At 45.5% G+C, this 24,614-nt stretch overlaps 1 pseudogene; it reads left to right on the top strand.

Moving 5' to 3' along the window:
* Window positions 1–21,194, top strand: part of LOC131753799 (golgin subfamily A member 7 pseudogene) — a 30,961-nt pseudogene extending 9,767 nt beyond the window's left edge.
* The last annotated feature ends 3,420 nt before the right edge of the window (window positions 21,195–24,614 follow it).

The raw sequence follows: 24,614 nt of genomic DNA, 5'->3' as shown, positions 1-24,614 counted from the left end.
CCTGGCTTCTGGCAGCCTTTTTTTCCTTCCCCAGATAACTCCCCTGTCTTAGTTTTGCCTATGTAATCACACTCGATCTTTCTAATAATTGTGGGAGGCAGGTATGATGACTGGGTTTTATAGGTGAAGTGCCACACGTGTCTCCAGGGAGACTGTGTTCTGAAACTTCCTGAAATTTCTCCAAGGCTTGAGTTGCTCCCTTGAGCTACCCACGGATGCTTACGTTCTTCTAGCACCCCCTGCAGTCTTTCAACGACATTGACTCACCCTGCTGGGTCATTTAGAAAGCTTTTCCTGCAAAATTATCTTTCCCTTTTTAAGTCAATACCTCCCACGGTTGCCACATCTGGGCCTTCCCCTCACAAGTTTGGACCCACCTTGTCCCTCCTTGGTCCCCATATTCAGCAACAGTTAAAACACCTGTGGCTTCTGTAACTCCGTCTTCAAGAAACTAGGATATCAACAAAGGCTTAACAAACTCTGGAGGTTGTCAAGCTTGAGAATCACAAAAGTGAATCTGCATTTCCACCTACCTGAGAGCTCTTTGGGGTGAGATCTGTGTTCTCCCATCAGATTAGACTAATTGTCTTCCAGGGAAGGGATGGTGTCTCCCGCAGGGTCCCCATGCCCTGGGTCGAGGCCCTGCAGAGCAATGACTCTGGCTGTGGATGGAGAGAGGTGTCTCTGGGCTCTGCCCACCACCAAGCACGTGGGTGGCACTCCATGCCCAAATCAGAAGACTGAGAGCCCTGTGTTTCCTGAGGCTCAGGCAGGACATAGGAAGGGCAGGAGAGACCTGGTGGGGAGCCACTTTTGGCGCCTCTCTGAGCACCTGCCTGTCTCAGAACTCAGAGGAACTTGAACTTGGGCAGCAGTGGGACTGAATCCTTCCATGAGTGAGCAGGTTTAGATTGAAGCTATTGCTCCTTTAGGTGGCAGCCAGGGACTGGGCATTCACTGTGGGGAAAGGACAGGGTCAGGAGAGCGGAGGAGGAAAACGGTCAGCTGATGTCAAAGGCCCATGGTATCGGGGACTCCACCCTGAATGTCCTGCTGCCCTTGGTCACCCCCACTCCGGGCTCCCATAGGTCCCCCAACCTCCATCTCAAACAGGCCCATTCCCACTCTCACCTACTGCTCTTTCTGGGTTCTCTTTGTTCACTCATTCATCCGGCATTCAATCAGCATTTATTCCATCATCTACCAAGTGCCCGGTTTTTGTCTGTTTGGGGGAGAGTTTATTGAGGTATAATCCACATATTGTATATTCACCCCTTTTTAGTGTATGAGGTTTGGCAAATGTTTAACAGTAGCGTAAACACCACCGTAATTAAGCCGTTGAATATCCACCAATATTTCCTTCCTGCTCCTTTGTTATCAACACCTCCTCCCCCTCCTGGTCCCTGACAGCCTCTGATCTATTTTCTGTCCCTATAGTTTTGCCTTTTCCAGAAATGCCACGTAAATGGAATCACACAGCAGGTAACCTTTTGCTTCTGGCTTCTTGTACTCAGCATAAATGCTTTTGAGAGTCATTTGTGTTGTTCTGTGTATTCATAGTTGGTTCCTTTTTTATTGCCCAGGGAGTTGTATTTCCATTGTATAGATGTACACAGTGTATTTATCTGTTCACCCATTGATGAACATTTGGATTGTTTCCAGTGTTTGGCAATTATGAATAATGCCACTGTAAACACTCCGTGTGTAGGTTTTTGCGCAGACATAAAATTTCATTTTTGGGGGGAAGCTACCTAGAGGTGGGATTGCTCAGTCATATGTAAGTGTATGTTTTAACTTTAGAGGAATCTGCCCAACTGTTATCTGGAATGGCTGTACTATTTGCAAAGTAATAATAAACGCTTAAAGTCTAAACTCTAACTTGAGTTGTCAAGGCTGACAAACGCCAGGAGGAATTCTATTCCTAACTGGAAGCATCCTTTTTGGGGCAAATGTTAGTTTTCATTTCTCCAGGTAAATATCCAAGAGTGGGGTTGCTGGATCGTAGGTAAAGTGTATCATAAGACACTGCCAGACAGCTTTCCAAGATGCCTGCACCATTCTGCGTTACCACCAGTAATGTATGAGTTTCAATTTTTCCACTTCCTTACCAAGTGCCAGGTTTGGGTTTTTTTTTTAACATTTTATCATGAAAATTTCTAACATCTAAGAAAGTACAAAGAATAGTACTTTAATGACCCTCCACTTACTCACCAGCAGCCTTCAGCTACCTCCTCATCAGCCTTAGATCTTGTTTCCTCACCCCTCCCCAACAATGACCAAATTATTTTTGAAGCAAATCCCAGATGTCATTTCATTTTATTCATAAATAATATTATCTTTCCTGGAGAAAAGGGAACCCTCTCGCACTGTTGGTGGGAATGTAAATTGATACAGACACTATAGAGAACAGTATGGAGGTTCCTTAAAAAACTAAAAATGGAACTACCATATGTCCCAGCAATCCCACTACTGGGCATATACCCTGAGAAAACCATAATTCAAAGAGTCATGTACCACAGTGTTCATTGCAGCTCTATTTACAATAGCCAGGAGAGGGAAGCAACCTAAGTGTCCATCGACAGATGAATGGATAAAGAAGATGTGGCACATATATACAATGGAATATTACTCAGCCATAAAAAGAAATGAAATTGAGTTATTTGTAGTGAGGTGGATGGACCTAGAGTCTGTCATACAGAGTGAAGTAAGTCAGAAAGAGAAAAACAAATACCATATGCTAACACATATATATGGAATCTAAAAAAAAAAAAAAGGTTCTGAAGAACCTAGGGGCAGGACAGGAATAAAGATGCAGACGTAGAGAATGGACTTGAGGATATGGGGAGAGGGAAGGGTAAGCTGGGATGAAGTGAGAGCGTGGCATGGACATATATACACTACCAAACATAAAATAGATAGCTAGTGGGAAGCAACCGCATGGCACAGGGAGATCAGCTCGGTACTTTGTGACCACCTAGAGGGGTGGGGTAGGGAGGGTGGGAGGGAGACGCAAGAGGGAGGAGATGTGGGGATATATGTATACATATAGCTGATTCACTTTGTTATACAGCAGAAACTAACACACCACTGTAAAGCAATTATACTCCAATAAAGATGTTAAAAAAAAACCACATTAATGATGTCCCACCTAGCCCACCATTTTAAAAAATAAATTTATTTATTTATTTTAAAAAATATTATCTTTCCATGGTACCGTTATCTCACCTAAAATGTGTGCCATTATCCCAGTTAATATCATCATATGTCTAGTCAGGTCTCCCATTTTTCTGATTGTCTCCTGAACGTCATCATTTTTCTTTTTTTTTTACAACTTAGGTGTTTGAATCAGGATGCAAGTAAGGTTCAGACATTGTAATTGGTTCATGTGTCTTTAAGTTACTTTGCCTGGAAGTCATTTAGAATAGTTCTTCTCTTTGTGGTTATATCACTAACTCAATGTATAGACTTGGTTGCTTCATTTTACTTCCAGTTTTTGTGAATTTATTTAAAATTTTAAAATTTTATTTATGGTTCCAAAGTCTATCATACAGAATATATTTACAAAGGTCTAACTTTTATTTGTGCCCTCCTTATTCAATCCCCCCTTCCTAGAACTATTAATTTTTAAAAATTATGCTTTATCCTTACATTGATTTTCATGTACACGCACACATACATGTGTGTTCCTTACATTGATTTATATATATGTATACACACGTGTGTATATGTACATATAACATACACAGATGTCTACACATATATTTGTATCCCTCCCTCCTTTTCTTAGTTAAATGTGACCATACAGGCACACTTTCCTCCACCTTGTTTGATTCATTGTACATCTCGCCCTGCGATCTCCCCCACAGTGGTCTGTTGAGATCTCCCCTGGTCTTTGCCACCAGAATCTTCCTTTGTGCTGAAAACCACAGTCCCCTGCTGGTGGACATTTTCCTTCTTTCCAGTCCTTTGCTGTTACAAATAGAGTTGCAGTAAAAAGCCTCACGCTTCCATTTTTCGGCTGGAAAATCGACTCCGGTTGGAGTCGATTCCCAGCAGTGGGATTCCCGAGTCGCAGCTTGAACACACATAGTGATTTTGCTAGCTTTTGCCCAATTCCTCTGCAAAGGGATCACATCGTTTTGCATTCCCGTTAGCTGCCCATGGCCTCTCCGGCAGAATGTGCTGCCAAACTTTTGGATTTTTGCCCATCTGATAAGTTGGAAACGGTATCACAGAGTAGTTTCAATTTGCATTTCTTTTATTTGATTGAGGTTGAACATCTTTTCATATGGCTAAGGGCCATTTGCATTTCTTTTTCTGTGAACTGTCTGGTAATATTTTTAGCCCATTTTTTCTAGAAGGTTGTTGGTTTATTCCTTCTCTACTTTTATTTATTTGTTTTTTTTTTTTATATCTTCTAATTCCTGTACTTTTAAAAAATATAAAAATTTATTTATTTTATTTTTGGCCGCGTTGGGTCTTCGTTGGTGCACGCAGGCTTTCTCTAGTTGCAGCGAGCGGGGGCTTCTCATTGCGGTGGCTTCTCTTGTTGCAGAGCACAGGCTCTAGGCTCACGGGCTCTAGAGCACAGGCTCAGTAGTTGTGGCACACGGGCTTGGTTGCTCCGCGGCATGTGGGATCTTCCTGGACCAGGGCTCGAACCCACGTCCCCTGCATTGGCAGGTGGATTCTTAACCACTGCGCCACCAGGAAAGTCCTCCTTCTCTACTTTTAGAAGCTGTTTATAAATTAGAGACATTAATCCCTTGTCTATGATAAAGGTTCAGGTATTTTCCCCACTCCATCATTGGTCTTATTTGTTCATTCATTCATTCATTCATTCACCAATCTCAAGCCACCTGATGCCGGGGATGCAACAGCTGTGAACCGGGTAGTCCTGAGGGACTCCACTGTCATGTGATGCCCAAGCCAGACCCTTGGACTGATCCTGGACAGTCCCTGCCCCTGTCCCTCCCCATGCTGTCCTTTCTGCCCCCTGACCCCTCTCCTGCCGCTCAGTGACCGCCCTTCCTGAGTCCTGCCCTGATTAGGCCCTCAGCACCTCGTAGTCTGTGCTCAGTGGGGGCCAGAAAGGGAACTGAGTATCTCTCTATCTCCCCCAACATGCCTGGCACTTGATGAGTGAGGGAGTGAAGAAAGAGCAAGTCAGTGAATGAATGACTCTTAGGAGGATGAAACAGCCTCTCAGCCCAGGAAGCCAAGTCAGAGGGGAGCTTGCAAAAGCACCTTTAGGGTCAAGGTTTCTTAACCCCTTACATTCTCTTCAGACCTAATTCAGGTCAGAATTGCTACTCTCAAATTGCTCTCAGCCAATATATAATACTGCTGTATTTCATGATTTAAAAACATGTCTGCTTATTGTAGAAAATGTGGAAAATACAGAGAGGTACAACAAAGAAAATAGAAATCACCCATTACCCAGAGTAAACCACTGAGGACATTTCATTCAACTTTCTTTTTTTACATATTTTATTTTTACATCTCTATATTTATATATTTTACATATTATGTTTTTTACATATTTTATATTTATATATACATGCACAGACACACAATACCCCTTAACAGTATAACGTACATATTTCCTCATGGCATTAACCTTCAGCACATCATCATGATTTTAAATGATCGTATAATATGCTGTGAAATGAATGTATCATATCCTATCACCATTACTTAACCTCTCTGTGTCTCAGTTTCCTCATCTATAAAATGGAGATAATAGTTGCTTCCTGTAAGTTCCTTGTGAGGGTTAATTGTGATTCTACTCATGGTAAGCACTCAGGGGGTGTTAGACAATGCCATTATTATTATTACTATTATTTCCTAATTGTGGACATTTAAATTCTAATTTTATTCTGTTGCAAGTAACACCGTAATGAACCTCTCTGCTCATGGGAGCATATGAGGGAGTGCTCCACTCCCACCTCCAAACTAAGCACCCCGGTGACAGAGTGTGAGCAAGGCTTGCTGGGGAGACCCCTTGGCTGAAAGTTAGGACAGCAGGCATTTGCCCCTGGAAGGCTGGGGACAGGGCAGTCCAAGCAGGGGAACAGCATTGGTAAAGGCTCAGAAGCTTGAAAGAGCGTGGGAGCTCTGATGTGCTTGGTTTGGCCACAGTTCTTGTCCCCATTTTACTCCTTTCTGGAGTAGCGGTGGTGTGAATGCTGTGCGTGCTGGCCCAGGGGGTACCTCTTTCTCAGGCTTAATCCTGTTGATTTTCGAATGGAAGTTTATGAGCCATCTGCTCACATCCAGCTGTTGAGGTGGCCACTTCCTCCACCTTCCCCTTGACCACATCACTCTGCTCTCTGAGCCTGGGTTTCCTCATAAGTGAAACAAGGCAGGTGGACTCGTTGGTTTCTACCCTCCCTTCTGCCTGGGGTGGGGGTGCTTAAGCCCACTCTGGGCTCACTTTTTGCTGGGATGCTGGAGGCGCCCTCTGGTGGCCAATATTGGCCATGCAACCCAGAAATGGGCTTGGCAACCTGCCTGGCCCTCTGAGTGGGTTTAAGTGTGCATGTGCATGTGGGTGTGCCTGTGTATTGGAATGGTACACAGGGGATATGTGACAGCCTCATGATACATAAAATTCAGAGCTTTTCTAACTCTCTGATGGCAAAAGATGGCGAAAATTTTCTGGGGCCTGCTAGGGATACCCGGGGTTGCAAAATTCCCTGGGGTACCCATCTCACTAGTACACATTGAGAACATTACTCCTCTGCTCAAAATCTCATCTCAGCAGGGTAAATATCAAACTCCTGGCCAGGACATTTAGGGTCCTTCAGAAGCTAACCCCTGCTTGTCACCAATGGCCTCTGTGGCCCCATTTTTCACTCTTGTCTTTCTTTCCTGTCCCACTCCAGGCAAGCTACCTGACCCATTCCCATCTCCTAGTCTCTGCTCATGCTGCTTCTTTTTCCCAGAGTGTCCTACCCTCTCCTTTAGTCCCCATAGCATCTTTCAAGACTTGGCTAAATGCAACCTCCTCTAGGAAGACCTCTTGGATTTTTCCACTTGGGTCTGAGCTCTCCTTCCTCTGAACCTCCCAGTAAATACATCTGTCTCCTGGTATACAGAGAACTAGGGCTTACCCAGGTAACTTGGGTTGAAGATATCCAGTTCAATAGACCCTCAGATATGGTGCAGACTCCATGTCTGCTCCATGTCTGGGTCCTTCCAAACATTGGTATCCAGGCTGCCCTCTGCAGAGCCCTGACTTCCATCCTCTCCTCCCCCTCCTCTGAGCCCTTGGCTTTAGCCAGGAGGGGCAGCTTTCATGGAAGGAGGTCTGGTGGTAGAGGAGAAAGACATGAACCTTGGGCCAGACTCCTATTGGACACTGCCGTTCAGAAGGCAAATGGCTGCCCAGCACACAACCTCCAGTTGCTGAGCTGTGTGTGGGAGGCTAGTATCTGGGTGAACGAAGGGTCAGATCCAGTCACTGCCCAGCTCTTTCCTTCAAGGACAGAAGTCATAACTGCAGCCCTAGCAATAATACTCTTGGTTATTTGTAGAAGTCTCCTATTGTCAGTTTGTTGTGCTCTCTAACATGAAATTCTCATTCAACCCATTTGTAGATGAGGAAACAAGGGATCAGAGAGGCTAAGTAACTTGCTCAAGGTCACACAGCTCTGAGTGTGAATGCTCAAACTCAGTCTTTGCTTTCCAAGCATCTCCAAATCCTGTGCAGTTCCTGGAATACTCTGCTGTCACTGTGTCTTGCACAGAGTAGGTGTTTAATGAATTCCTGGATAACAAAACACAGACATAATGAACATATAGCTATCCCTTTCTGCTTCTAGGCTGCCTCAGGTCCACATGTTCACCTTTGTGTGTGGGAAGAGTCCCAGAACTGGGATTGTCCAAGAGGGGAATGGCTCCACGGGGTTGAAGGGGTGGTGGTACCTGGATCCCAGGAGGGGTGAATTCCCTGCATCTGGGTTTTAGGGGTAGTAGGTCTTGGGCATGGTGAGGACTGGCACCCACTGGCCCAGCTGGTGTATGGCCCATGGATGTCGCATAACTTCAGAAGCCACAGAACGGTGCTGTGGCCAGAACTGGCCTACAGGGTAAGGACCTGGAATTAATCCAAATTCCCTGAGGAGGGAGATACCAAGACAGACGAGATGTGCAAGAGATTTATTAGAGGACATATCTGCAAGGGGAAACGGGGAGGGAGCCAGGGGAGCCTGGGAAAGCATCCGACCTTGATGTGGATCTGACCCCGATGTGAAGGAAGAAGGCTGAAAGGAAGCATTTTTGACTGTAGAGGATTCTAAGAAAGTTCTCAAGGCCAATGGGAGTCTTCTAGCCAAGATGCCTGTCAGAGGGGTCCCACCTCTCCTCAAAATGGGTCTCCTTTGTATTTCTGCCACGTGCAGTCACTGGTGTGTGGGAAGCACAGCCTCCACAGGCACGACTCATGATGTACCTAGTGATGGAAAGGCGGGCATCATAAGTGATGGTGAGAAAACCGTTTCTGGAGTGGTGCTGGTGTGAATACTGTGTGTGCTGACCTGGGGGTTCCTCTCTCTCAGCCTTAATACTACTGACTTTCAAACTGAAGTTTAAGAGCAATTTGTTCATGTCCAACTGTTGAGGTGGCCCTCCCTCCCCTTGACCACATCATCCTATTCTATGAGTCTCAGCTTCCCACATGTTAAATGGTCATTAAGGCCTAGAGCACAGCTGCTGAAGCCATTGGTCAGTTATGTTCCCCAGGTAGAGATCTGAGAGGGGCTTTCTCACGGCCCAGCTGTGGGCACCTGTGGCCGCCGCACTGGCCTCCCGGGTCCTCCTGGCCTGGAGAACAGCCACAGGTGCCCACAGCTGGAGGGAAGGGGAATTTGGGCCCCTGGAAACCCAGGAGAGAAGCTGATTGGCCCAGCCTGGGTCAGGGGTCTGGCTCTGGTCCAATCAGCTATGGCCAGTGGGTGGAGCCACTTGCCAGGCTGCCCATTCTGTAGGGCCTTGGGAGCCTGCTCTCTGAGGTGCAGGTGTCATTCATGGGGCAAGGGCACTGGCAGGGCAGGTGAGGCAGTGCAAGGTGTTGGTGGCATTCTCTTGCTGAATGTGTCAGTGTGACACACCCGGTGGCTCCATGAGTCCAGGAGCTGGACCTTTTTTAAAAAAATTTATTTATTTTATTTATTTATTTTAGGTTGCGTTTGGTTCCACATTGCTGCACGCGGGCTCTCCCTAGTTGCAGCGAGCAGGGGCCACTCTTTGTTGCGGTGCACGGCCTTCTTACCGCAGTGGCTTCTCTTGTTGTGGAGCACAGGCTCCAGGCGTGCGGGCTTCAGTAGTTGTGGCTCGTGGGCTCTAGAGCACAGGCTCAGTAGTTGTGGCACACAGGCCTAGTTGCTCCGCAGCATGTGGGATCCTCCCGGACCAGGGCTCAAACCCGTGTCCCCTGCATTGGCAGGCGGATTGTTAACCACTGCGCCACCAGGGATGCCCCAGGAGCTGGACTTTTGTTTGTTGCGGTGCTGGGGCCTGTGCTCTGCCTCCCCCCAGGAGGGTGTGGGCTGGCCTGACCCGCTATTGCCCACCCTGAATGGCTGACCTCTGCTGGCCGGGACAGGCACTATGCCTACCTGATGGCCGCCACCCCAGGGAAGGAACTTCAGGATCTGTTTTCCCATTAGCCTGGAAGCCCCAGGTAGGCAGGGAACACTGAGATTAAACAGCCCAGGCTGTAGTCTTGGGTTTGGGTCTGGCTCTTCTACTAACTTGAGCAAGTTCCTTCTCTCCTCTGGCCTCAGTTCCCTCATCTGCGAAGTGAGTATCATCACACTGAGCTTGTGGAGAAGAGGCTGTGTGGTGTGGAGGTTTGGGGCTAAAGGTTCAAGCCAATTTGAATTCAGCCTATCCAGTTACTTATTTTGTGACCTTGGGCAAATTAATCACTCTCTAGAAGCCTCAATTTTCCCGTTTATAAAATGGGAATGAAGAATCTCTCTTTTGTTCTTCAAAAGGTAATGTGCTCTGCACCAGCTGGGGGTACACTCACTCATTTCTTATCCTCTCCTCTTCCCGGACCCCAGCCCTCACAGCTCCCTGGCTAATGAGTCAAGCAGTGATCGGTGTCAGGCCCACAGTAGGGACTCAACCATGCAGGGAGAGTGGGAATGTACTGCAGAGCTCCTGCCCGGGTGGCCGCCATATCATCCATTCAGAGTTTATGGAGTACTTCCTGCCTGGCAGGTAAGTCCTGGCCCTGAGGGGTTCCCGGGCACTTCTACACAGGGCAGGCTGTGTCCTTCTGTGTGAACGCTCACTGCAGGCTTGAGAGGAGCCTGTCTTGGATGTCTGGACATCTGGATATCAATCCTGTCTTTGCTACTCAATCCCTGTGTGGCCCCCCAAACTAAACAAAGATTACACGAGTTGGGGAGGGAGGAGACTCATGGGAAGTGAGAGGAGAGGATGGATCTCCCCATTGGGTCTGGGGGTCCAAGCATGGAGAGGCCTTGGGCCTCGAGGGCAGCCAAGGACATGGGAGGAGCCTGAACCTCCTTGTGCCATGACAGGTACTGGAGTAGAAGCGGAAGTCATCTGGTGGGCACGCCTAGGCAGATGGGCCTGATGTAGCCTCACAGAGCTCCCCGGAGCCGCAGTAGGCTCCTGTGTGCCCAAGAGGGTTTCCCACAGCCTGGAGAGGTCTGGATTCAGCAGTGTGTGTCTGATATGCCCAAGAACTGCATCTTCTTCGTGTTCCCCCTCCCCTGCCTCAGCACCACATAATCGCCACCCCAACCCAAGAACTGAGATGAAGAGTGCTCCATCCAAGTGAAATGAGGGCTCAAAATAGAAATACAATCAGCTAGATAAGAAAGTCCTACTTCTCATGTACCTTGGTTTGTAGTCTGAGATTTGTACCTGCCACCCAGGGATAAAGAGGACGTGACACAGGTTCATACAGGTGAGAAGAGGTGTCTTTCAAAGATAATCAGACTAACAGTAGTCTTTACATCTGTAATGCTGGACAACAAAACTTCCACAGATTATTAGGGAAAAGATTTGTGATCCAAGTCTTTGTCCCAGTCAAGATACCATTAATTCTGTCAGGGCATTTTTGGGGCTCATGAAGACTGAACAAAATACTCAAAGAAATACTCAAACCAAATGAAACTGGATTACAAGAGAGATTTCAAGATATGGAATGAAAAAGCATATAGAAAACAATAGGAAGAAATGGCTACATGTAGTTAAATCTAAATGAATGATGATGTGATTAATAATTTGTGATTTTTTAAAGTATAGATTCTTGAAACAAAGCCATTCTGTAAGGGAAAACTTATTAAGAGTCAGAAATGAAATAATCGAAGTCCGCAGTATCCAGTGGGGCAGCCACTAGTCACAGGTGGCTCTTTACATTTAAATTAATTAAAATTAAATACAATCTAATATTCAGTTCTTCAGATGCACTAGCCACTTTTCACGTGTTTAATGGGTAGTGGTTACTGTATTGGCCATTGGACATAGAACATTTCTATTATTGCAGAAAATTCTTTTGGACATCGCTGGTCTAAATGATCCAAATAATATAACAAATCCATGGAGGGGAAAGGATGTTTTGGAGAGTAGAGAATAAAAGTATTCTAAAGATCTTTTAAAAGGATAGGGGAGAAGTAAACAGGCAAAACCAGCAGCAAAACTGAAAAGCAGAGTCGAAGTTCTAAATAAGCAAGTGGTGATGGGATTTGACATAAGGAAGAAAGAGAAACTTATTTCTCTTGCCTCAGAAAAGGCAAAGGAGAAAGAGGGAGAAAAATATAATCAGTGGTAAATATGAAATTAGGCGGGAGATATAAAACTAAGTTCATTAGTTTATAGCTAAGTTCATTAGCTATCCCAATAACTGTGATCTGGATGAATTCCCCTATCAGAAGTCAAAGATGTCATTTGCAATAGATATATATAGAAAAATCCACTGGGACAGAACATCTAAAATGCTAGATAATTTATATCATAGCTTAGATGACAGAAAATAAGGGAAGTGTCAAGGTTCGGAAGCATCAGGAGATCTTGAGTCCACAGAGGTAAACGTGTTTTGGAGCCAGCATTTGCCCAGAAGTTAACTGCCTGTCTCTGGTGACTCAAAGTCTGGCTTTAACAGGCTACACAGCTCATGGAACAGAAGATAATTCCTGGGGCCCAATCAATGTGAGAAATAGGGCTCCTGCATAAAGCCAGGATCACAAAGGGCTAGTAAACTAGAAAAAAAAAAGTGTCTACAGAGATTTGTCTGTCTCTATCTTCACTGGGGTTGGAGCAGAGGAAAGAAGGGTCTTCCCTGGGCTTCCCTGGTGGCACAGTGGTTGAGAGTCCGCCTGCCGATGCAGGGGACATGGGTTTGTGCCCCAGTCCAGGAAGATCCCACACGCCGTGGAGCGGCTGGGCCCATGAGCCATGGCCACTGAGCCTGCGCATCTGGAGCCTGTGCTCTGCAATGGGACAGGCCACAACAGTGAGAGGCCTGCGTACCGCAAAAAAAAAAAGAAGGGTCTTCCCTGAGAATCTCTGGACAAGCCCAATTTCAAGTGGGTATGCTGCCAGAATCACACGTGTATATTTCTCCCCGTGCTCCCCTCCTCCAAAAAAATTAACTAAAAATGCAATCTAAAGTGTTCCCCAGATGCCTGATGATGCAATTGCAAATGCTCCCTGGAGAAACACACTTTAAATCTAGGCTTCAAAGAATTCTCACAGATAAACTTCCAAGGAACAGGAAATCATAGTGAAAAAAAAAATCATTAAACAGAAACGACATGAAATGAGTGTCAGTAGAAGCAACACTGCTGAATCAGACCAACAACGATTGAAGATATTGGAATTATCTATTATAAAATATGAAATAATTATGTGTGGTTTACTTAAAGAAATTAAAGAGGTGATAGGAGATACGACAAAAGAAAGACAGTATCAAAACGGATCAGTTGAATTTGAGAAAGAACCAAATTGAACTTCTAGAAATGACAAATATAATTGAAATGAAAACCCAATGGTTGGGGCTTCCCTGGTGGTGCAGTGGTTGAGAATCCGTTTGCCAATGCAGGGGACAAGTGTTCAAGCCCTGGTCCGGGAAGATCCCACATGCCGTGGAGCAACTGAGCCCGTGCGCCACAACTACTGAGCCTGCACTCTGGAGCCTGTGAGCCACAACTACTGAGCCCACGTGCCACAACTACTGAAGCTCGTGTGCCTAGAGCACATGCTCTGCAACAGGAGAAGCCACTGCAATATGAAGACCGTGCACCGCAACGCAGAGTAACCCCCGCACGCCGCAACTAAAGAAAGACTGTGCAGCTACGAAGACCCAGCACAGCCAAAAATAAATAAATAAAATAAATAAATTTATATTAAAAAAAAGAGAAGCCACGGAAGCAAGAAGCATGCACACCGCAACAAAGAGTAGCCCCCACTTCCTGCAACTAGAGAAAGCCCACACGCAGCAACAAATACCCAAAGCAGCCAAAAATAAATAACATAAATAAATTAATTTAAAAAATTAACCTGAAGAAAGAAGGAAAGGGGAGATAGAGGAACAAAAAAACAGAGCAAACAGAAAATAAATAATGAAATGACAGAACTAGGTCTAAACATAGCAATAATTACATTAAATCTACACAGACTAAACACACCAACTAAAAGACAGAAATGATCAAAATGGATTTTTAAAAAAAGATATAACCATATGCTGCATATAATTATATTGATATAATTATAATGATATAGATAGGTTAAAAGACTAACATACATGTACTAAAAATAATTGAACAATACTCTTTAAATTGGTGAATTTATGATATGTGAATTGTATCTCAATAAACCTGTTAAAAAAAATTAAGATATACCATGTCAACACCAATCAAAAGAAAGCTGGAGTGGCTATATTAATATCAAAGTAGACCTCAGAGCAAAGAAAATTACTAGGGATAAAGAGACGCATTACATAACAATAAAAGGTCCAGTTCACCAGGAGGACATAACAATCCTAAGTGTATATGCATATAATAGCAGGACTTCAAAATGCATGAAGCAAAAATTAATCAAACTGAAAGGAAGCCCATGGTGCACGGGCTTCTCATTGCACTGACTTCTCTTGTGGAGCATGGGCTTTAGGCGCATGGGCTTCAGTAGTTGTGGCATGAGGGCTCAGTAGTTGTGGCTCGCAGGCTCTAGAGCGCAGGCTCAGTAGTTGTGGCACACGGGCTTAGTTGCTCCACAGCATGTGGGATCTTCCCCGGACCAGGGATCAAACCCATGTCCCCTGAATTGGCGGGTGGATTTTTTTTATTTTATTTTATTTATTTTTAAACATCTTTATTGGAGTATAACTGTTTTACAATAGTGTGTTAGTTTTTCCTTTACAACAAAGTGAATCAGTTATACATATACATATGTTCCCATATCTCTTTCCTCTTGCATCACCCTCTCTGCGGGTGGATTCTTAACTACTGCACCACCAGATAAGTCCCTGGGTTAAACATTTTTTAGTATTCCATTTTGGTTTATCTGTTGTATTTTTTACTGTATTCTTAATTTTTTTGTGATTTCAATATACATACTTAACTTTTCACTGTCTACTTAGGAGAAATACTTTACCACCTTAACTGGAATGTAGAAATCTCACCACTACGTAAGTCCCTTTATCCTCCTTCCTTTATATTATAGCTGTCATATATTAGATCTACATCATCTACCAATGCCATAATTTTTGCTTTCAACTGTCAATCATATTTAAGATGACTCAAGAGAAGGCGAACAGTCTGTTTACCCAGCTATTTACCATTTCTGTAATTTATTTAAAAAATTATCTAGCCATTCAGATGGCCTGGTTCAGGAACTTGACCTGACTGTACGGAAAGAACTTGCAAGTGGGAGGAGAACAAAAGGATGTAGACAGTGGGGCAACGTTCTGCCACTGGGGGCCTGGTCTTGTCCTGGATTCCTCGTGGTCTCTCAGCAGCCTGGCCCAAGATGCTCCAGCTCAGATCTCCATGAGCTTCCCTCCAGCTCCCGGTGCGGTCATCCCCACCACCAACGCTCTCCACCTGAGCTAGAGGGTCTCTGCTGCTTGCAACCAAACATAGCAGCCCTCAGCAGTTGTTTTTTTTGTGTGTGTGTGTGTGTGGTATGCGGGCCTCTCACTGCTGTGGCCTCTCCTGTTGCTCAGCACAGGCTCCGGACGCACAGGCCTAGCGGCCATGGCTCACGGGCTTAGCTGCTCCGCGGCATGTGGGATCTTCCCAGGCCGGGGCACGAACCTGTGTCCCCTGCATCGGCAGGCGGACTCCCAACCACTGCGGCACCAGGGAAGCCCCCCTTAGCAGTTTTAAATCAAGGTCATCAAGTGCTTCCTGTAGAAATTCAGGAGATTTGAATAATAGAATCAAAGTCAAGCTTTGGGGAGTTCTTCCTGGGGAGGATGAAACATCTGACGTTGTGGTAAATATTCTTGCAAATTCATTTAAAAAATTCAGCATCGAAGATAGAATTCTTTGTGCTTGCAAGTATAAATACAAATTTTGGTAGAATGCAGCAGCGTGGTAAAAACAATATTCATATCCAATTAGGAAATTCATGGAGCAGAAATGAACTTGGAATCGGTGTGGTGCAAATATAATTGAAAATTGGGATAAAACAAGCTGTGATGCTATATCAGTTGAAACGGAAACTGTAGTTATCTGTATGTACACACACACATACATAGTGACCACACTACAATATTTTCATGGCAAAGGTGTTTAATATAAGACATATTTCATTATAGCCACAGGGCCAGGACTCGGGAGAGGGGAACAAGGCACATGCCTCAGGGGCAAAGTTTAAGGGGCAGCAAAAAACTCAATAATCAAGACAAATAGTATTTTAATGCTATATGTATCTTAAAAATCAAAAATAAATGCAAAAACCATGATGAACAAAATATCCAAAATTTAAATAAAGAGAGGATCAGTATTATCAATTTTCTTTCTGCCTCAGGCTCCAGCATGATCTGGCAGAGCCTTGCACAACAGTATGTTTTCTCTTTTTGCTGTCTGTCATTAGTCACAATTTTTAAGTGTTTGATCCTTGGAAGAACTTTGTAAATCATTTTAAGTGTTTACAATGGAATTGGACATTTTGTAAATGAATCCTCTAAATTTTGTTCAAAAGCAATAGAAAACCTTTAATCAGAGTGTTCAACAAGGGTGCCAAAATAAACTTTAACTTTTATGAACTTAAGGTACTGTAAACAAAGCTTTCACCAAATTTCCGTTATTTCACACGAGGACACATTTTCATATATCCCTCAAAAGCAAGGGAGTTGCTGAACAAATTAAGTAATGAGAACACAAATGGTGGCCAAGATTTAATTTAGAGATTCTCGAATTTTTCTTTAGAATGCCTGGATTTTGGGGAAGAATATTTTGATGGAGTTCCTATCTTAAATTGGGAAAATTTATATTTTATACTTGGATTGAAGGGAAGACAGAGGCTTATGGTTTTGCCGCATTTACAACTGGCAAAATATTAAATAGAATTATAAAGTCAACTTATATGAGAATTTTATCTTCTCATTTGTTAAAGAAAGGTATTCTAAATGTAAATACACTGCGTGTGAAAATATTGGGGCTGAAATAGTTAACCATTCCTACGTAAAGAAATGAGAATTCAGAATGTCCTCCATTTAGCAGAATCTGCTCTGAGCTTATCGGGTACCTCTGCAGAAAAACTATATTCTTATTAAGAATATTGTAATCATAGAGAAGAGTCCATGAAGGGTGTCAACAATTTCCATTTTATTAATCATAGTAACTTTGAAGATAGTTGCATGCAATTCTTTGAGGGGGAAAAAAGAGACCATATTTCTTTCTTTTTTTTTGCTTATTTTATTTTTTAACATCTTTATGGGACTATAATTGCTTTACAATGTTGTGTTAGTTTAGACCATATTTCTTAAAAACACATATTCTTTAGAAAAATACCAGTGACAGATAGAAACAGATATGGCTAAGAAATTGATTAAAGTACATGAATGTATAACCAAAGTTCTTCTTTTTATGTTATTTTTAATGCTCAGATAATAAACACAAAAGTTTTAAAAAATTAAGTGTACATATTAAGTAACAATTCAATACATGATTTTAAAAATAAACTTTAAATTTTAGAATAGCTTTATAATTACAGAAAAAAATTACAAAGATGGTACAGAGAGATTCCATAAGTTCCACAACCCAGCTTCTCCTGTTATTAACATCTTACATTAATATGCTACACTTGTTATAATTAATCAACCAATATTGACACATTCTTATGAACTAAAGTCCATACTTTATTCAGATTTCCTCAGTTTTTACCTACCGTCTTTTTTTCTGTTCCAGGATTAAAGGTACATACTATCAACATAATTTATCATGGTTGATGTTGGCCTTGATCACCTGGCTGACATAGTGTCTGTCAGGTGACCCCCCTGTAAAGTTACTCTTTTCCCCTTCTCATCCTGCACTCTTTGGAAGGAAGTCACTATGCACAGCCCACACTTAAGGGTTGGGGGCTTATGTTCTTCTTCCTCGATGTGGGAGTATCTACCTAAATTATTTGGATTTTATTTTCCACCAGAGATTTGTCTTGTCTTCCTTGTTTATTTATTTTTTCAATCATTAATTTATAGCACTATGGACTCATAGATATATGTTTTATACTTTGGGTTATAATGTAGTACTTCTTTATTTATTTGGTTGCTTACCTTGTTCCAGCTCTGGCCATTCTTTTGGTTGGCTCCTGTGTCTTTCTGATATAGTCCTTGTGCGGTTTTCATGGGAGCATCTGGATTGTAGCATTTTAGACAACTTGGCAATTATATTTTATATACTGATTGCTTTTTAAGGAAGGAAAATTAAGTGTAATCCAGTTTAAGATTTTATCCTTATCCTTGAAAGTGGCTGGAGACCAATACCACCGGGTAGTGCCCTCTCCAGAGCCTGGGGCCCATGGCCTGAGGAGGATGACACATGGATGTCACCAAGGTTCTGGGACTACCCCAAGGGTTCAGCAAGCCCCCAGCAGCCCTCTGGCTGGCCACAGTCCCTGTGGGAGCCCTGCAGGGCCAGCCCTGGAAAGCCCTGGGAGGCATTGAGTCCAGCTCCCCAGATCTAGAGATGAGGGGCTGAGGCCCAGACAGAGCAAGTTGCTTCCTCAGGGTCACAGGGTCCAGGCCAGGCCTTCCCCAAGCCATGCATTACACCGTGAAACTCACACTGAAACTGACAGAAGCATGGCTCCAAACCTGGGCCTCTTTTCCTCCCCTCCCCAGGGCAAGGGGCATTTTAGAGGAGAAATCCCAGGAGAGCCAGGCCTAGGTTTGCTTGGAGTGGATCTCCAGTCACAACCTCACCCAGGCACTCCCTTCCCAGGAACCAGGCAGTGTGGGCTACCGTTAGGGCCTGCACCCCAATCCTAGCTCCCCCATTCACTTACTTCAGGACCTTGGGCAAGTCACTTCACCTTTCTGAGCTTTAGACCCCTTATCTGCAAGTACAGGTAGTATTAATACCTCCCTCGTGGGGTCGGCAAGACGGTTAAAGGCTCTAACGTGTGTAAAGCGTTTCGGATCCTGACGTGGAAGGTAAGTGGTACATAAACAATATTTTTTTGTTACTGCATGTTTTATTATTACTAATAAATGCATTGCAAGGGGCACCTCAGTTTTGAAAGTAAATGATGTGATCATGAAGACAGATGGATTAGCAGTTTGTAAAATGCCCAAACCCAGCCAAACTACGATGGAGGAGGCTGGTGGTGCCCAGAATTGTGACCAAATGGTTCTCTGTGACTTCAGATGATGAACCTGCTGCAGGTTTGCTGGGGGAGCTCATAAAGAGCAATTGAACGGAGTGACTGCTGAGGGTGGGCTGGGGCCGCCTTCCTGCCCAGGCCATCCACTGCTGGCACTGCCCGGCCTCCCAGCACGAGGCTCCCCAGCCCTCCCCTCCGCCCTGATCCCAGCTAGAAGGGAAAGGTGAGCTCACTGGCTGCAGCAAGGCTGCAAAGGGAGGCTTTGAGGGGACAGCAGCAGATGGCAGCTGCACGCTTGACTATGCTGGAATGCTGTGTGCATGGAGACGCCTTAGTTACCAAGCGCCCAGTTCTGCAGGCCCTGTACACACCCACACATGCACTTCCACATGTGGTGGGAAGAATTATGGCCCCCAAAGAATTATGGTGCAAAGATGTCTACATCCTAATTGCAGAACCTGTGAGTATGTTACCTTACTTGGCAAAAAGGGACTTTGCAGATGTGACTAGGGAACTTGAGATGGGGAGATGATCCTGGATTATCCAGGTGGACCTAATGTAACCACAGGGTTCTTTACAAAGGAAAGAAGGAGGCAGGAGAGAGAGATTTTCTGTTGGCTTTGGAGATGGAGGAAGAGGCCACAAGCCTAGGAGTGCAAGCAGCCTCTGGAAACTGGAAAAGGCAAGGAACAGATTCTCCTCTAGAGTCTCCAGAAGGACACAGCCCTACCAACCCGTTTTGGACTTTTGACCTCTAGAACTGTAGAATAATTAACTTGTTGTTGGTTTAAGCCACTATGATTTAAACCACTAAATGTTTTAGTACACCTTTTATATTCAGCATCCAGATCGAGAAACAATGTTACCAGCACCCCCAAAACATCAGCCATTCACAGATCACCTTCCTGATTTTTTCCTTGTCCATGTACTACTACATGCCACCTTTGGCATTTTTCTTACAATTAACATTTTTCTTTAAATATTTACACCTCTACTTAACGGGATCTATTTGAAAAAAAACTTTCTATCACTTTGTTGAAAGTTAAAAACCACAATGACCCGTTATTTATGGCAAGTATTCTATTTGAAGGCAAGTATAAAAATGATTGTTACTAAATTCCAGCTAGACCCTCCTTAGTGCTGGAGGCTCTGGACCTGAGGGCTGCTCTTTCTTTATTAAAAAGGGCAGTTAGGAACTTCCCTGGTGGTCCAGTGGTTAAGAATATGTCTTGCTGGGACTTCCCTGGTGGCGCAGTGGTTGAGAGTCCGCCTGCCGATGCAGGGGATACGGGTTCGTGCCCCGGTCCGGGAAGATCCCACATGCCGCGGAGCGGCTGGGCCCGTGAGCCATGGCCTCTGAGCCTGCACGTCCGGAGCCTGTGCTCTGCAACGGGAGAGGCCACAACAGTGAGAGGCCCGCGTACTGAAAAAAAAAAAAAAAAAAAAAGAATATGTCTTGCAATGCAGGACACACAGGATCCATCCCTGGTTGGGGAACTAAGATCCCACATGCCATGGGGCAGCTAGAGAGCCCACGTGCCGCAACGAAAGATCCCAAGTGCCGCAACTAAGACCCAACACAGCCAAAAATAAATAAATAAATTTTAAAGAAGAATTCTTAAAAAAAAAAAGGGCAATTAGTAGAAGGATTTGAGAGGTGTTAAGGACTGACTTGCACCATGCCCAGGCTTTCACTTGTATCTGATCATAACGATGGAAAGATAAATGAAAAAGAACTTTAGATAATGCCAAGTCTGCGTCTGCCCCTCTCACTTATGTCCCAGGCCACCAGCATTTACTCCCAGCTAATGAAAAAGCAGAGGGCTCGTTTCTGACTCCTCTCAGAATGACCTGCAACTCCCAGATGGGTGACTTAGCCTCTCTGAGCCATAGTTTCTTCACCAACAAAGAATGAAAACACAGGTGATTCTCATTATTCGTGGTAGTCATGGTCTGTAAAGTAGTTGGGAACACTGAATACTGAGCCATTATTCCTAGGGAAAATACCGGATTAGGTTTCTTTGAGCCTCTGGTCACATTTTTTCAATTGATCAATACCTCACCTTGTTTTATGTGTATTTCTGTTCAGATACCTCATTTAATATATAGTGTTTTAAATGAACATACCTGTTTTCTCTGTAAGGCACATCACAGCCTTCATTCAGTTAGGAATACTAGAAAGCACTCAGCACTATGCTTGGGGCCATTTAAAATAGCAGATTGGGACGTCTCTGGCGGTCTAGTGGTTAAGACACGCTTCCATTTCAGGGGGCGTGGGTTGGATCCCTGGAGGGAGAACTAAGATCCCTCATGCCACACCATGCGGCCAAAAAAAAAAAGCGAAATCACCAACAAAAAGCACAAAATTGTGAAGAGCTCAGCACTAAACGGACCATGGAAAGGACACGTTTAACAGTGTGAGCTGAAACAGGAAGGCGGAGCATTGGTCGGCTTGCTGGACTTTAGCTGGGAACGTGCACGGGGCGCCACTCTGCGCATGTCCGCCAGCAACCCTGAAGGCACAGTGAGTATTGATTGGAGGTTGAAATACATTTCATTGAGCAGGCGCGTTGGCAAATCCGGGTTCTGTGAACAATAAAGATGGAGGGCAGCACCAACTTCCCTGGATCATCTCGAGTGTTAACAAGGTAATAGAGGCCTTCAGCAGCTTCCCCATGGTGAGTCTTCAACCCAGGGGGTCTTATAGCTTGTTGTTTGCTGCTAGCTGGTTCTGTGGCTTTAGTGCGTCAGACTCAGGGCGGGGAGGTACCTGCTTTCAAAACGGGCGTGCTCTGAGGCCAAGTGACAGGATGTCCGGGGAAGCCCAGCACCGAGCTGGCACTCAGAGGCTTTGTTGGACCAGACTTGAATTTTCTGCAGCACCTTTAGTTCAGCCTGAGCAGCCCATGCGTATGCCTGCTCCTGGGCCAGGGATGGTAGAGGATACCCAGGGTAAGTGCTGTGGGCTGGACCCTGAGAGCAAGGGCCTCCTTAAATTTTGCGCTCTGGACATCTCTCCCCTCAAACTGGTGCCGGCCTTGGCAGCTACGTGGATGGGTTTTCTAGAAAGGCTGGTTGAGGCCAGGTCGTGGAGGGAAGCAGGGTATCGGTGCATATTATGTTTAGGGTAGTAGGGAGCCATGGAGGTTTGTGGAGCAGGCCTGTGATCGGGATGAAGCCGGTATTCTGAAGGCAGCTTTGAGGAGAGGGGCTGCAAACAAGGCTGGGGGAAGCCTGCCTGGTGGGTGGGAATGACAGAGAAGGCAGCTGCTGAGGTCTCCTGGGTCTTTCGAAGCCTCATATTTCTCCCTGTGTGGTGGCTCCTGGGAGCCCCCTGATGAGGATAGAAACAGAGCTGTGGGCACTGCCCCTCTCCATGGGGCTTCATCTGCCAAAGCCACCAAGTGTGCAGGCCTCCCCAGTGCTTGACAACGAGTCCTGTTCGCTGAATTTTTCATTAAGAAAACTGGTCACCAAAGAGCAGTGGCTGGGGAAAGTTTCACCAGCACTGCTTGGGATGTGAACCAGGCAGACCCAGAAGCGTGGGGGTGACTCCCTTCAAAGTCTCCCACTGCAGGCGTACACTGGCCTGCACACATGCATGTGTGCATAGCACCCCCAAGGGCCCATATGGAAGTGCACACCTATCAACACTGTCAGATTAGTAGTGTATAACACACACACAAGAACGCCGTGTGCCACACCCACAGACTGACAGGACACAGCATAACTCAGGGCTTTGGAGTCAGATCTGCAATTTACTAGGGAGTTACTAATCTTCCCAAGCCTCAGTTTTCTCATCTGTAAAATGGGGATAATAATAGAACCTCCCTCATATGTCTGTTGCAAGGGTCGAATGAGATCGTCCATGTACAGTGCTAAGCATGGCGGCCTCCCAAATGATAAGCACGCCATCAGTAGTAGCTGTTAGCATTTCTGTTATGATGGTGAGGACGTACACCACACAGACCAGCACCACAGACATCCTCCTTCTCAAACTCCTTATTCTCTGACTCCTACCCGTTTATAACCTCTGCGTGGGGAAGGGCGTAACTGGAGGGCCTATGGTTCTCTAAGCAGCTTTTGACCACTTATTTTAAACTGAGCACAGTGGACTGTTGGTTTCTCACTTTGGAAATGGTAGATCTATCCTGTTAGGGGGGTGAGCATAAACTTCCGTTATAAAATCCTGCAGAGAGAGGGGAAAGAAGCAGGGCTGAGAGATGAAGGGGAAGACCAGAGGGAGACCCGTTTCTGGTTTCAACCTCCCTGAGGCCAGCTGCCGCTCCTTGGGCCCCTCCTAAACTACATTCATGGCCTTCCAGCAAATTCCCCTTTCTCATTAAGTAGCTTTAGTTGGATTCTGTCATGTGCAGCCAAAACCAGGCCAAGGCCAGGTGAACGAGATGTGGCTCCTCCCTTCCCAGAGCTCAGCCCAGTGCAGAGATAGGAGGCGAACAGGAAACGACCACCCTTCCGGAAGTGCTGGGATGGGGGAGGGACTCGGAGCCACGCTTGCGGGCGGGAGGGGGAGGGGGAGAAGGGGTTTATCCGCGGAAATATTCTCTGAGGTGAGGAAGGGACGAGGAGAAGGCAGCCTCAGCAGGGGGCACAGCTCATCAGACATCCGGAGGGGAGCCTGGCACACAGAACATCTATGTCTTTATCCGGATCACAAACATTAACAATCCCTGCGGCTTCACCGCATCACAAACGTTAACAATCCCTGCAGCTTCACCGCCCCCAGTACCTCTCCCCTCCTGTGTCGTGGTGGAAACAGTGTTATTCTCCCATTTCTAGGGGCAGAGCTCAAGGTTCAGACAGCCCTACCTTTTCTTCCAGTAGATTCCTGGAGGTACTCAGAACCTAGAACCCCCCCAGGCTGAGGTGGTGCTGAAGCAGCCATCTGAGGCTGTGGAGAGAAGGGGAGGACGAGGTGCCTGTGTCCTCGTCAGAGGCAATGGGGACAAGGGGACCCGGTTCCGGAGGCAACGGAAGGCTTCCTGAGCGTGGGGGGTGGGGGTGTCAGGGCTGAGGGAAGGGTTGGAGGTTGTGGCTGAAGGAGCTGGGACTGCAGGGCACGTTAGGGAGGCTCTGAGGGAGCCTTTCTGGGCACTGAGGGCCTCTGGTCAGAGGCATCGCAAGGAAGGGCCTGGGGGAGATTTGATGGCCTACTGCATGTCCCCAGTGACACACCCCAAGTTGGCGCGCCTGAACCTAATCGAAAAATATTTATATATATATATATCTTGGAGACAGAAAGAGGGAGAAGGTGAGTGATTACTTCGTGCCCCAGGTGCCTAGCACCATCTCATTTCATTGTTTCAGCTGTCCTGTGAGGCAAGTATTCTTTTTTTTTAAAAAAAATATTTATTTATTTATTTTGGCTGTGCTGGATCTTAGTTGCAGCATGTGGACTTCTTAGTTGCAGCATGCACGTGGGATCTATTCCCTGACCAAGGATCAAACCCGGGACCCTGCACTGGGAGCATGGCACGGAGTCCTACCCACTGGGCTACCAGGGAAGTCCCGAGGCAAGTATTCTTATACTCATTTTTCAGATGAAGGAACCAAGACTCAGAGGGGTGATGCTACATGCCAAGGTCACACAAGTGGCCACAGCGCTGCCACGTTGTTGCTGAGCAAGGGCTCGTGTGCCTGAGGTGCAGAAAGCCAAAGTCTGACAGCAGGGTTTGCAGCAAAGTGAGGGTTTATTTGCAGGGAGCCAAGCCAGGAGAATGGGCAGCTCATGCTCCAAAGACCTGATCTCCCCCATGGCTTTCAGGCAAGGGTTTTTAAAGACG

This window comes from Kogia breviceps, chromosome 3 (genome assembly GCF_026419965.1).
Source record: "Kogia breviceps isolate mKogBre1 chromosome 3, mKogBre1 haplotype 1, whole genome shotgun sequence".
Lineage (NCBI taxonomy): Eukaryota > Metazoa > Chordata > Mammalia > Artiodactyla > Physeteridae > Kogia > Kogia breviceps.
The sequence above is the reverse complement of the archived record's forward strand: the minus strand, read 5'-3'. Positions and strand labels throughout refer to the sequence as shown.